The sequence below is a fragment of the Prenolepis imparis genome, unplaced genomic scaffold (assembly GCF_030444845.1).
Source record: "Prenolepis imparis isolate NDT839.2.m4 unplaced genomic scaffold, iyPreImpa1.0 SCAF_6, whole genome shotgun sequence".
NCBI lineage: Eukaryota > Metazoa > Arthropoda > Insecta > Hymenoptera > Formicidae > Prenolepis > Prenolepis imparis.
Window position 1 is genome coordinate 13,760,093 of NW_028141164.1, and position 16,138 is coordinate 13,776,230.

At 25.7% G+C, this 16,138-nt stretch overlaps 1 protein-coding gene across 1 annotated transcript in view; it reads right to left on the reverse strand.

Moving 5' to 3' along the window:
- LOC145936927 (acyl-CoA Delta-9 desaturase-like) overlaps positions 1-16,138 on the reverse strand; it is a 49,263-nt gene that overhangs the window by 15,109 nt on the left and 18,016 nt on the right. The gene's annotated exons all lie outside the window — the stretch shown is intronic.

The following is a 16,138-nucleotide window of genomic DNA, read 5'->3' on the forward strand; positions in this document are numbered from 1 at the left end:
CCGAAAAATTAAGTAGTTTTCATTTTTGCACGGACTTTTCAAACCACCCTCGTATGTATCCATCTACGGAAGAGTGTGATTGCTCCAACTTCCGTAAATTTTGAGATATCGGGTTAAATTTTTGTACATGAATAGATTATCATTAAAGGTTGGTTGGTATTGAATTTGGCTTCGATTGGCTAAGGGGTTTTTTTTTATAAAATCTTGAATTAAAAAAAAAGGCATGATTGTTCTAACTTTCATAAATTTTGAGATATCGCGCTAAATTTCTTTACATGAATTATCATTAAAGGTTGGTTGGTATTAATAAAAAACAAAAAAATTTAATAAATTTAAGAAATATTTTTATCGGCTCTCAGTATTTAATAAATAAATAAATATGATTTTTTAAAACGACCAATAGAGCCAAGCACGAAAATTAATTCTAATTTTTAGAACTGTATCTCTTGGTTTGAGATTACTAAGTTCCATCAATTCATAATCCTCGAACTTTACAACGGGAAAATAGGCGAGAAAAATATAGGTCCGAAAAGTCGCTGAAGCGGGAATTGAACCCGCGTCTTTCGCTTGCCGGGCGACTGCTCTTACCACTAAGCTATTCAGACCCTTTCGATCCTATATTTTTCATTTGCCTTATAATGGATGTTAGTAAATAGCGCCATGAATTAGGCCCAGACGCAAATAAATAAATTTAAGAAATATTTTTATCGGCTCTCAGTATTTAATAAATAAATAAATGTGATTTTTTAAAACGACCAATAGAGCCAAGCACGAAAATGAATTCTAATTTTTAGAATTAGAATTAATTTTCGTGCTTGGCTCTATTGGTCGTTTTAAAAAATCATATTTATTTATTTAAAAAAATTTAAGATAAATAAACGAAAAAACAAGTGTGCAAATTAGAAATTTGCACATTGCTTCCTCAACATTTTATTTCGCTCATAATGCTTCCTCTATAAAGAAGCCAAACTATTATATACTAATAATTATGATTTAATTTCAAAACAAGCTTTCTCTGACGAAGAGCTCTCTGAGGAAGCAATATGCAAATTTCTAATTTGCACACTTGTTTAATTTAATTTCTTATATTACAATCTTAGTATGATATTTTTAATTTTGCGATCTCTAGAGAATACATCTTATAATTAAAAAGTAAAAAAATTATTTTAATAAAATAATAATTAAAATTTTAATATATTTTATTTAATGTATTTTAATAAAATATTAATTTAAATAAATAATAATTAAAATTAATATATTTTATTTAAATTATTTTGATAAAATATTAATTTAAATAAATAATAATTAAAATTTTTATATATTTTATTTAGAGAATTGTATATTTTAAAATAAAATATAATCTATTGATTGAGAAACATTTCGAAAATTGCAGCGGTATCGCTTGGATATTCTTCTTCCAAGCTTTTATTTGGCACATAATAAATTCCTTCCAATCTAGAAAAGTATCGTCCTATTTCTATATTATTGATCGGTTTTGGTGAACATTTCGATATGCGATCTAAAATAAAAAGAAAGGTATAGTTTATATTGACAAAAAATCATAAAACATATTGAGTGATTATTATCAATATTCGTACCTTGTTGCACATAACATATTTTATTATTTTCAGTAAGTATTATATAATGCGGTTGATTGATATCTGCAGATTTTCCACTTGTGCAAATATGATAATTATGTTCGTTGCAATTACGTAAATATGGAAGCATACAAGTTTCTTTCAATTTATAATTGTAAATATCTTCACATTGAGTATGCCACCCAACTATTACGCCATCGTGATCATTTATTTCTACATCACTATCAGAATAATAATAATGTTTCCATGAATGCGTTACAATCATTCCAACTGCAAACTTAATGCTTGTTGTCCTTCTTTTTGATTGCTTTATTTTGTCAGATTTAATCTGTGCAAGTATAGAAAATGTAATATAGATAAATATAATTAAAATAATTTTTTTATATTATATTATATAAATATTAAAATATTATGTGTAATATACTACCTCTATTGTGTTTGTAATATTTCGGTATCTAAATTCATTACATTTTACATTTTTAAATCTTGTAGATATACAATCGTATAAACTATCAATTAACGAATTGAAGTTCCACTTGCAAAATATTTTATGATCTACCAGTTCTTGGAGGAAACCAAACGCTATCTTTCGTGTTAATGCTAACATTATCTAAAAAAAAGACATGTAACATGTAAACAAAATTTTGATTATAAACAAAAGAGGTTTATTTTTACTCATTGCATATAAAATATACTGGCTCATGCACTTGTATTATTTTACAAAACTTATAACTTTGTTATCTCTAACCACTGTTAAAATTATTAAAAGCTACATATAAGAAATTACTAACCTTTATATGTATTGATGGATCAAATTCTTCGTTAGAGTTACTTTTTCCTTTGACAATATTTGACGGATAAAGGAGATCAGGTTTCTCCGTCATAAATAAATAATCAGTATAATTGAGATCTTTTGGATTACTGCAATAAAGAAAAAATATATATATTTATATACATACAAACATATATAAAGAGTGTTAATTGTAATCGATCTACGATTTCTCTAATATTTGTAATAAACTGTTTAAAAATGTTATGTGTAAATATGTGTCAATCGAGCAACAAGCACTTCTAAAAATTATCGGAGATGTGACAGTAAAAAGTTTTTTCTGTAAAAAATAAAAAAGTTACCTAACATTTCTTTTAATAATAATTTTATTTAAAATATCACATTTATAATTTTGCATATATGAAAACATTTTGTCATTTTTTATGAGATATCATATAGAGTTATTTAAAAAATTAATAACATTTATAAAATATAACTAATAAGATATATTTATAAAATAAAACCTTCTATTAAAATATGTGCTAAATCATTTTGCAAAAATAATAAATAGAAATAATTGTTGATCATTTATTTATACAAACATAATATTGCTTTAGAAATGTAAAATTGTTTATTTTATGTAATACATATGCACATATGTACATTCATATTAATTTCTTATTGAGTTTACCTAAATATGTAAATGTGTTTATGTGTAAAATAAACAAAAAATATTGATTGTTGTAAAAGATATTATATTGTTCGTGTGTGTGTGTGTGTGTGTGTGTGTGTGTGTGTGTGTGTGTGTGTGTGTGTGTGTGTGTGTGTGTGTTATATACAAATATGTATATTCAAATATATATATGAGAAAGTGTGAATATAGAAAAATAAAATCTAGAAAGATTGAAAGGGCCCTAAAGCTAAAATTATACTTACTAATTCGGATTCCAAAAGATTGTAATAACACGTTTGCAATAATTTTGTTTTAGAATGCAATGTATGCCGAATCTTCTAGCTACACAATGAAATGTAATAGTTTGAAGATATCTTCGAAGAAATTCTGAAATCTATATCATAAATTATATTAGAAAAATTATATCCAACATTTATAAGACTTAAAACACATAGCTATGCTCTCGCCTAGCGCATAATAATTTATAATTATAATATTTTTGATATAAATCAAAATAACTTACAACATTTATATATTTTTCTTCTACATCAAATGTATCCAATAATTGATGAACCTCTAGATCAGAGAATATAAATTTTTCAAGTATTCCCATAATTTGCTTTACTTCTGTTGGATTCCAGTAATTGTCATAAATATTATTTTCCCTCCAAAATGAAAATTGCTCAACAGAGGTCGAAAAAATTGAATGGGAAGGATATTCATTTTTAAGGCGACGTCGTACTTTTTTAGCAATATCATCTAACCATGTTCTTATGGCCGAATAAGAAATATGTGGTTGAAAATATTGTCCCACTATAGTAAGCAACTGCTCTAAAAGCTGCTTTTCTTTCGGCATATTCAAAAATTCGATTAGCTTGTATATAAACCGATAATGTTTTAGATAGTAGGAAATTAGACCGAAGTTATATCTCCTTGTCAACTTGAAATTCTCTTGCCTGAAAAAAATTTATATATTAAGTATACGATTACTCTAAATTATAATGTTAATAACAATATACATAGTTTGTTGAATTATACCATTGTGAATGTGCAGAAATATTTCGATTTAGTTCGTCCAGAGTAAAGTGATACATTATTGAATCTTCAGCTGTGGAACGCAGAAGACGTTGCAATCTAATTTTTTTCTTTTTGGTTAAGTTATTATCAGACATCAGAGACACATAATACTGCAGATTTTTGAAGCTCTTTATACTTGCTTTTATTTTTTCCTCAAAATTTATATCTTCAAATAATTTTTTCTGTTCCTTTGTGTTATATTTTTTTCTCGCAGTAGGACACCTAAAATTAAGATAGACAATTCTAAAAAATTATATTAAACAACGCCATATTAGTAATCAATTTTGAACAATATACTTTTTGAAATATATATGAATTTTTTAATTACATACATTAATAATAAAAAAATTATAAACAAATTATAAAAATTGTTTCTTTAGCCAAATTAATTAATATATTTTACATATAACATTTATATATACATTACTACTTACTAATAATTTAAGTAATTAGTCTCTTCAGGTGTAATTCTACATCAAATTGGACAACAAATGAGAAAAATCGAGCTTTTTGACTTAATTTTTTCTAAATCAAAGGAAATATTTTTTATCAAAAATATATATACGTAAAATAAGGAGATTCGTATTTTTTATTCGTTCGAAATTTTTTTTTGCAGAAGTTATAAGTAATAAAATTTTCGTGTAAAATAAAGGAATTGTCAACTTTAAAAATTAATATATTTAATTATATTTGTCGCTAAATATTTTTAAAAATGCATTTTAAAGCTAATTAAGCAAAATTTATTATACAAATAGTTTGTTGCAAGAAATTATTATTTCCAAATGTTACAACTAATTGAAATGTTTAATAATTGTTTTTTACTATAAAGTACATTTTTATAAATTTTTGAAATAATATTATTTTATTTTTTATTTTGATCTAAAAGTGTACACATTTTTTGAAGAAACAATGAATTCTATGTTTTATACACATATTTTTAATAAATAAATAAGCTATCGTTTCATCCTTGTGATCAAGTAGAGTAACATGTCGATTTCTTCGGAAATATGTAGTATGTACAGTATAAACATAATATATGTATAATGTTAAATTTGTATAATAAACATTTTACAAATCACATTTTTGTTATAATATTTTAAAAATTGTGCGATATTTCCAGTAAAGTAAATTATTGTAATATTCTATAATATAACAGTTATTTTTATTTTACGTTCTAAATAGCAGGAATTTTTTTTGTAACGGATGTTATTACTCTGATAATTCTTACCTGAAAATTTCTATAAGCTTAGGGCCAATTTCACCAACGTCGGTTAACTTTAATCTCCGATTAAACCATATCTTTGTCTCTTTTTAAGAACCTGAAAAGAGACAAAGATATGGTTTAACCGGAGATTAAAGTTAAGGCTCCTGGCTCCTTCCCGACCATGTCGAAATCGTGACGTCAGAGGCGAGAAAACACACGCTAAAATTTCTTAGATGCCATTTCGAAATAAAAAAATATTTCGGTGAAACAGCACTTTAGATGGCTTTAGCAAACTCTTAAAAAACCCCGAAAACTATCCTCTCCCCTTTATAATCAATCAACAGCTGTAAAATGTAATATTATGAAGCCCAGTCCGTCTGGTCTTTGCACATGCGCAGTCATTCCGCATGTCAAAGTCTGATATCTCGATCATTTTACAGATGTTGATTGATTATAAAGGGAAAAGGATAGTTTTCGGGGTTTTTTAAGAGTGTGCTAAAGCCATCTGAAGTGCTGTTTAATCGAAATATCTTTTCATTAAAAAATGGCATCTAAGAATTTTCAGCGTGTGCTTTCTCGCCTCTGACGTCACAATCCAATATGGCCGCGGTGAGCAACCAGGAGCCTTAACCGACGTTGATGAAATTGGCCCTTAGACTTTTTGGAACCCTACGACAAGCTTCTCAGTCTTTATATTACTACCATTTGTAAGGTTGTCTTTATTTCAGTTTACTTTTACAGTTGAATGAAAACCCTAACACTTGTCACCCTATTTTATCTTGTTCCTTTGTCAATTTTTGAAAACATTCTAACATTTTTAACAAAAATGTGATTTGCGTAATGTGATTCGTAATCAACATTATAAATTATATCATTCATACTGCACATTTTTCCTACAAAGAATTTTCGTAGAAATTGAAGCGTTATGCAATTTAAATGAATTCAGTGACAGCATTTTATTTACTAAGAATATTTAAAAAAATAAAATTTATTAATTGTCCATAAAATAAAAAATATGTGTAGTTTTAAAATAATTAGATTAAAATAACATTAGTTTGAAAATCTTACATAATGTACTATTTGACGAAAAAGTTATTAAACATTTAAAATATTTATAACAATTGGAAAGTTAACAATTTCTTCAAACTAAACTATTTATATTACAAATAAAATTTTTTTTAATTAGCTTTAAAATGCATTTCTTAAATATTCCTACAACAAATATAGCTAGAAATTAACTTTCTAATTTGAAACAACATCTTCATTTTTCACGAAAATTCTATTGTTTATATCTTCTGGAGAACAATTATTTGGAATAAATAAATACATATTTTCTTATTTTATTTATATTTCACGTGAAAAAAGTTTCGATTAATTTAAAAAAGAAAAAGAAAGTCGATTTTTATCCGATTTGACATTTATGTTTATAATTTAATAATATAGAAAGACAAAAAAAGCGTAAAATTTATAATAACATGAGCCACGAGCAATGAACTATCTTTATAAAACTGGTTACGATTGGTACCTTTATATGCATTAAGATTTCGGCTTTATTTGATTATTATAACAATTTTTTATTAAAATTGCAGCCCTTTATTACAATCATATTAAATTGTAATATCAGAAGCAAGTTCAATATGCAGTAATACAATGAGTGCAATTAATAACAATTGTAACATTACATAATAACTTTAATATTATTTTTATTACTATTAGTTTTTCGAGAAATATATCGTTGAATGAAAATTAAAATTAATATAAAAAAAGACTTTTAAATTAAGTATCTTATAAAAAATTTTTGAATAAAAAACGATTACATGAAATAAATTTTTGTAAATATATAGAAAAGTACCTCTTGTAAAATTTCTTCTCCCAAAACTTGTTATTGTTCGATAGTAAATGCCGGAATTTTTTACACGTGAAAGTAAATCTCAAGGCATCCTCAATGCTGATGTTCTCGTCTTCCAGAATGATAACACGCACTTCATCGGGCAAAGATTTTATCGTAGCCATCGGTGGTTTTGTATCATGTAATTTTATTTATATACTTATATGTATACGAATGTAAGCGCACACAAAGTTCACTCTACTAGTACTGCGATGCGTCTGCCACGAACACTGCCTTTCATGTGAAGCCTCTGGAAAAATGGTAGATACTCTCACCCTCGAGGCATAGATGCCTAATTTGTAGACGCAGCAACCAAATACCAAATACAGCCAATGGAGGAGGTAGGCTGTAAATGCACAGTGCAATAGACAAAAGTCCCAACCTGTTTGACTCTGTGTGTGTGTGTTAATGATCAGAAAAGCAGGTCAAAAATCCCTTTGATCTTATAGAACAATGTGATCAATAAAGTCAGGTCCCAAAAGTTGCTGGAAAAACTTCCTAGACAATCGCTTTGCACTGCGTCTGTGAGATTTATGATTTTAAAATTTCGTTTCAATATTATTTTATATTTAAATAAAGTATAAATTTTATATTTTATATTTAAATAAAGTATAAATTTTATATTTTATATTTAAATAAAGTATTTTTAAAATATTGCATTTTAATTATACTTTTTTTAAGTGAAGGATTTCTGAAACGCAAGTTTCTTGTGCAATATTTCAGTTATACACATCAATATCAATATCAATATAATAAAACAGATTTCGAGTCGAAAATTTTCCTTCTACTTTCAATCTCATTTTTCTTATGTGTATTTTAGAGGAATTTGAAATAAATTTAATCTATATTGTAATTAATAATAATAATTTATGTAATAATAAATATAATAAATGAAGGCAGGATATATTCTTGAAAAAGAAACTAAACAATCACTTTTCATTTTGTTTTTGAAGTTTTTGACTTTATAGTTTTGTTCCAATTGTTGTTTCATCTATACTGATGGCCGTTTTAATTGTCAGATCATACACATGTATATCTTTCTTCTTAAAAGTTTGAATAGGATATCACGGAATCGACAACTTTTCAAAAGTTTTGTACATTTTTGTTATTTGTGATTGGCAATGGACAACATTTTTAATTTTATATCTTCAATTTGCTTCCACTTTGCTTTCTTTCTAAATTTTTTATTTCTACAATTTCTTTTTATCTTGATATAAGAGACTTTCGAAATTCTACATTTATACGTCACAAAATATTATATACAGATCTTCTTAAAATATTGTGTATCAATTATAATCTCTTGAAATATTTAGAAAAATAATTCTCATTTTTTAAGCGCAAGTTTTGATTGCTTGCTTATGAGTTTTATTATATTTATTATACTATATTTAAATAAATACTTAATTTTAAACTCAAAGTAGAATCACAGAATGTGTCTATATAACATAATCTTTATTCATGAGAAAAAATTGTTCAAAGTCTTTTATTTACAGAATATCAAAGTTATTAAATTTACAATAATCTTTTTAAAATTATATAATTATTTAATTTTAATTACATATTAATATATTATATTATATAATGTATATACACATATATATATATATATATATATACATATATATATATATATATATATATATATATACAAATGTTTACACTACAAATCCTTCTAATTAATTCAATCAAATCTACAAAAATAAATATATATTTATTTTTTACAATATTGAGAAGTGTTGTAAGAAGAGTTGTGAAAACTCAAGTCAATTCATTGATGTCAGAGTTTGACTAGTTGTTAAAATAAACCTTAAGAAAGACTTAAAGGAATATGATTCTATATTTTTAAAATTTTTCATATTTTATAATATTTTTAATTCAATATTTTCAATTTAATTTTTTATATTAAGATCTTAATATTGTATTTTTAATTTTGCAATCTCTATAAAGAACACTCTTCATAAAAGATCTTAATATTGTATTTTTAATTTTGCGATCTCTATAAAGAACAATCTTCATAAAAGAAGTTAAAATATTATTTTAATAATATAATAATTATAATACATATTACTTTTTTAAATATATTTATATATAGATAAAATAAATATTCAGTATATTTAAAATCTTCTGCATTACTGCAATAAAGAAACAAATATATTCATATACATATATACATACATAAAGAGTGTTAATTGTAATCGATCTATGATTTCTCTAGCGTTTGTATGTAATAAACTTTTGAAAAATATTGTTGTAAATCTGTGTCAATTGAGCAACAAGCACTTCTATAAATTTATCGGAGATGTGACAATAAAAAATTTTTTCTGTAAAAAATAAAAAATTGCTTAAAAAATAGGCAAATTTTAAATAGCTGTAACTTTGTTTCAAAAAATAAAAATTTAAATTTTAAATAAAGGTTTTAAAGCTTGAAATCTCTACTTTCAAAAGGTCACAACTGTTTTTCATTTTCTTCAATTCTCGTACTTTTTATATACAGAAAACGAACTTAAGGAAATGAAATATTTTCTTCTCACTTTGTAGACGTGTCACATGCACAGAAATATTTCAAAAAATTTTTGACTTTTTTACGTTAAAGCCTGAAGTTTTCCCTGCAAAATCGTTTTTTAAAATTTAAATTTTGATTTTTTCTTATATCAAATTATCGAGAATTGAAGACAAAGCGGTCATTTTCACTTTGATTGTTTATAACTCCGTTAAAAATCATTGTAAATCAATTTTAAAACTAGAAAGCTGAATCTTTGCTCTATAGTAGCCGAATTTTTTTTTAACTTGTTAACTTTTTTACAAATAGGTGAAAATAACGAAAAAATTCGCGAGTTTGCTCTTTTTTGTTTAAACTTCGAAAAAAAATTACGCAAAATGAATCAAAAAACTTTTATCGCCTGAAATTTTTGTGTCTCTTATTGTTAGTACTCCAAACTTGACAAAAAATCACAGACGCTGTGATAATTTCTTTATAGTGATCCGTATGTTCAAAATGATCGATGTGTACAATATGTTAAAAGAACTTGATTTGTTTTGATAAAAAAATTTTTTAAAGTAAAATCTGTAGCAGAAAAATTATCTCTAATATTTTAACTTACCTCAACATAAAATTTAGAAAATTTAAAGTTGCATATAATTTCCAAAAATACCATCGACATCAGCTTCATCCAAAGCGCAAATCCAATTGTACAACCTCTACATGGTGAACTTTATTTTGTGTGTGTGTGTGTGTATTCATATGTATATATTAATATGTATATAATCAAATCTTTATGAGAGTATTTATATAATGTATATGAGAAAATATGAATACAAATCAGAAATAAAAACCAGAAATACTGAAAGGCTAAAATAATACTTACTACTAAAGCTAAAATTATACTTACTATTTCGGATTCCATGAGATTTCAATAGAACGAAATTGAATATCACTTGGTACTACAACGCAGTGTATACCAAGTCTTCTGGCTGCACTGTGAAACGTAATAGTTAGAAGATACCTTCGAACAAATTCTGAAATCTATGTCATAAATTATAAAGGATGTTTCTAAAACTATGTCAGAGATTTTAAGGGCGTATTTTAGGGGTTAAAATTAGAAAAAAAGTTCGCATAAACATGAGTCATAAAATGCTTCTCCTCCGAGTTATAACCCCTAAAGTTGGAGGAAATAATCGAAAAATGTATTATAGCTCTCGGAGACTTTTTCACAGATCATTGAAATTTTGCACAGCGTAATAATTAATAGTGACCTTCATTTATATGTGCTTTTGACAATTTTATCTGATTTTAAAAGGGAGATATGGGACGCTGTTAATTTTCATTTTTGGTTTATAGGAACTTTTTTTCTTATTATAATCCCTAGAATACGCCCTTAAAATCTCTGACATAGATTTAGAAACACCCTGTATATTAAAAAATATATAGAAACTAGCATATATAGAAATATTTAGAAATTATATATTAGAAAAATTATATCCAACATTTATAAGATATAAAACACAGTTATGCTCTGTCTTAGCGCATAATAATCTAAATAATTATAATATTCGATATAATTCAAAATAACTTACGCAATTTATATATTCGTCTTCATTTAGATCTAATGATATCAATTGATGGACGTCTAAATCAGAGAATATAAATTTTTCAAGTATACCCATAATTTGCTTTGCTTCTGTGGATTCCAGTAATTGTCATAAATATTGTTTTCCCTCCAAAATGAAAATTGCTCAACAGAGGTCGAAAATATTGAATGCTTAGGATATTCATTTCTAAGGCGACGTCGTATTTCTTGAGCAATATTATTTAACCATGTTCTTATGACCGAATAGGATATATACGCTTGAAAATATTGTGCCACTATAGTAAGCAACTGCTCTAAAAGCTGCTTTTCTTTCTATAGATCCAGACTTTCAGCGTCCTACGACAACCTTCTCGGTTTATGACCTGAGTTTGTAAGATTGTCTTTATTTTAGTTTACTTTTATTGAATAAGAAACGTCGGTCAAGGTATTACTTTTATCTTTTTTTTCCTAATAAGTTTAACAAACTTGTAATTTTGGCAATGTAAATTATTTCTGCATAGATCTAAGTAAATCATCTTCACCGCACAATTTTCAAAATGTAAACATTTATAACGAAAACGTGATTTATATTATGTGGATTATATTCAATTTTATGTGGATTATATTCAACATTATAAATTATGTGATTTATACTGTACATCTTCCTAAAAGAATTTCTGAAAAAGTTGTCAAGCTACTTGAGTCAGCGACGGCGCCCTATTTATTAAAAATATATAAGAAATAGAGTTCATTAATTCTTTATAAAATGAAAAATATGTACACTTTCAAAATAAAATCGAGAATAAAATTGCATTTATTTAAAAATTTTACAAAGTGATTTTTTTTTAAATTATTAAACATTTATACATTTCAATTATTTATAACAATTGTAATTTGCCATTTCTTGTTAATTTAAACTATTTATATAAAAAAATTTATCTAATAGATACTAAACTAGAGATATTAATTTTTTAATTTGACAACTTCTCTATTCTTCACGAAAATTTTATTATTTATAATTTCTACAAAAAATATTTTGGATAAATAAACAATACGTATACAATACTTTTTCTTATTTTATGTATATTTCACGTGAAAAGTTTTGATTGATTTGAAAAATGCAAAGTCAAAGAAAATTAATTTTTGTCCTATTTGACTCTTATGCTCACATTATGTAATAATAAAGTCTAGACAAGGAAAAAATTTTTAATTATAATTTATGATAACAAGATGTCACAAGCCACAAACAATAGCGAATAATTATTATGAAACGATGCGTTGCTTAAAATTGACACGTAACATGTTATGAATCATTATACTTTTAAATGCATTAAGATTTCAGTTTTATTAATTTTCAATCTTATATTACGTTTGTATAATAAGTTCTATATATAACATTACGTTTGTAATAAATTGTGAGGCAAATTCGATATGCAGTAAAACAATAGGCACAATTAATAATGTAATAACATATAATAACTTATTTTTTTTACTATTTTCGCAGAGATATTTTATTCAGTAAAAATTAAAATTAATATAAAAAAAATTTTTAAACTTAAGAAATTTATAAAAAACTAAAAAACATATATAAATAAAAGTCGTCTAACAATAAATAAAAGAAATTTTTTAAATAAGAAAGTACCTCTCGTAATATTTCTTCTCCCAAAACTTGTTATTGTTCGATAATATATGCTAAAATTTTTTACACGTGGAAATAAAACTCAAGGCATCCTCAATGCCTGTCGTCTCCCAGAATGATAACACTCACTTCGTCGGGCAAGGATGTTATCGAAACCATCGAAAAAATTCAATAATGCACAAAAGAGTTCGCAATGGACGTTATTTACTTTGGTTTTATATCATTAAATTTATTTGTATACTTATATGTATACGAATAAGAGCGCACGAAGTTTACTCCATTAGCACTGCGATGCGTCCGTAACGAATTGTCTTTTATGTGAAGACTGAAAAGACTGGATGCACCGCCTTTGAGGCCAAACGTGTCAAACTATTCAACTGTGCATATGAATGTATATTAATGATCAGAGAAAACGGATAAAAATTCCTATTTTCTTATTGGTAACAAATAATAGAGTTACTTTCCCAAAATTTCTGAAAAAACTTTTTAGACAATCATTTTTCACTGTTTGTAAGATTTATTTTAAGATATTGTGTTTTAATATTATTTTAAAGAAAGGTCGTTTCCACTATCATATAACTATCTCATCTATTTGAAAATTTATATGCCACGCAATCGAGTCATAGCTTTAAAGAAATTTTAGAAATTTTTGTTACCTGAGTCTGACAGTAAATAATAATTATAAATTTATTTTCTTTGTTTGTTTTCTTTATTTCTTTTCTCTTTAAAAATTTTTTTTTATTTTCATAAAATGACTTCGATATTTTGTATATTTACGAGATATTTTAAAATTTTGTATTTATTAGTTTTTTTTAGAGTATTGCATTTTAATTATATTCTTGTTAAATATTTTGTAATGTGTGCATTTTTTTCAAATCGCAAATTCTCATTACTTGCCAATTATTTTTATTATACCGAGTGTTCAAAATAAAACGTTACAAATTTTTATCTCCAAAAATATTGTTTCTAGAAAAAAATATTTCAAATAAAAATTGCAGTATTTCAAGGGGAAAATAAGTTAATGTTAGAAATGTTTGTAGGCGACGGTTTTCAAGGTCATTTTAAAGTCAATTTAATTTTTTTAAATGGAATTACCCTAAATATTTTGTATATATTAACGTGATACACAAATATTCACATTATAAATCCTTCTGATTATTTTAATTAAATCTGCAAGCAAAAATATTTCTTTTTTTCATTATAATTTCTAGAAAAACTAAGAAACTCAAGCATGTTCTTCAGAGTATTTGATAATAATTTAATATTTGAGAAGAAAATTACCTTTGGCGTCTACTTTAGAACAAGCTATTTTAAGAACAAGTGAGAAATTCTTAAAATGAGAATACGATTTTTCGAGGGTACTATCTGTATTGACGCTAATAAAGTATACCACTGTGTAATAAAAATAGGGATTAAATTAAGAAAGCCGTTTGTTCAGGCTAGAACTTCGTTTTGGATAGTAAAATGCGCTCCGATAGAATTAATTACATCTCCCAGAAGCTTCTGACATTTCACCGAGGCTCGTTACATCCATCGCATTAGCCTCTCGCTAAAAAGCGGATAAGTATCATGATAACTGGTCTGATATATCGCGAATAATACATCGCGCGCAGAGTTACTTTTTACCCTCCCTTCTACTCTTCTCTTCTCGCAAAAGACTCGTGTCTGAAATATCGTAATTAATTTCGCTCGTCTTTTCTGCGATTTATCTCACGAGACCTGCGCTCGAGACTCGATCTCGTCTTGTCTCCGATACGCGAAAAATATTGCGATAATGGAACTATATCTCGTATAATTTATTATACATAAAATGTTTTTTTTTTCTCTTTCTTTTTGCCGAGTCAGAAAAAATTATCGGATCAATGCATTATTATCAATGTGCTAGATAACAGATAGCAGCGTATTTCGCAAATAATTGTGTTGTTCTTTCTTAAAAAGATCTGTTGATTTACAAACAAAATTTCTGTCCAAAAATTAAATTATACATGTAATATGTTTTTTCTTTTATTAAATGTAGCATTTTTTATTGGCATTTAATTTTGAGGCAATTTTTTTTATTTTTGATGAAAAGTTTTTAGAGTAAACTATAAGAGAAATAATTAAATAATTTTAACAAAATTATCATTAATAATATTATTACTAAGAAAAACTTATTTGATTTTTTTAAAACAAACTTTGATCATTTTCTCACAAGATTTTAAAGAAATAAAAATCATATTTAAAGAAAAGCATAAGATTACATATATAACTTACATTATACTTTTTTAAGCAGAAATTGTTCTATTTTTCCCAATGTTTCTTAACTTTTAACTAAAGCTATATTAATTTTCCATGGATGCAAATCTATTCCACTAATATTTATATATTAAAATTTTATATAGAATAAATATACGATAAAATAGCATTTTACAAAGAAATATATTTATACAAAAAGTCTAAATAGTTATTAATTAATCAATTTCTATAGTTGATAACTTTTTAACATAAAAAAGAGAAAAAAAATCAGAAATATTAACAATATAGCTATTAACTCAAATAGAACACAAATTCCAATTAGTGAGTTAGAATATTTAAATCACCTTTATTCTTTCCTATGATACTTTTAACGAGAATTTTTTTTTATCGCGCTTTTATACGAATATAGACTCTTACTTGCGCAATCTATCTCTCTATTTACTATTCTTCGATCTTTTATCCTTATCCCATTGTGTACCCTCGGGAACTCGAAGATCTCCTAGAGTCTCTTATGCTCGCGTGCGATCTACAGTTATGAACATTATATTTCTACACTTTTCAACGTATATGTCACTTGATTGAGACATCTACTAAACTCCCGCGAGGTAAAATTTACAATGAAGTAAAACCTACAATACGTCAACACTGTTAATCTCCATCATCTGGCTGTCAATGATGGAGTGACGTAGGCGTTTATTATTTATTCCAGATATATGTAAATTCCTTTCGTACGCGCGCATGAATTTATATTACTAATCTTACCCAGAAGAATTTATATTACATCTTATTCGTAATGTTTGTAAACGCTGGCACGATTTTCGTCCCTCGCTGATTAACCTGTTAACTCAAACCTTTGAGTCGTTTTAACTACTCGCGATCAAACGACTGGAACCTAGTCGATCAATTTACAAGATGCGCTTTTTTAATGTTCTCGCAATAAATCATGGTATATTTATGATAAAAAAAATTAATTTTATTTACGTAAAAT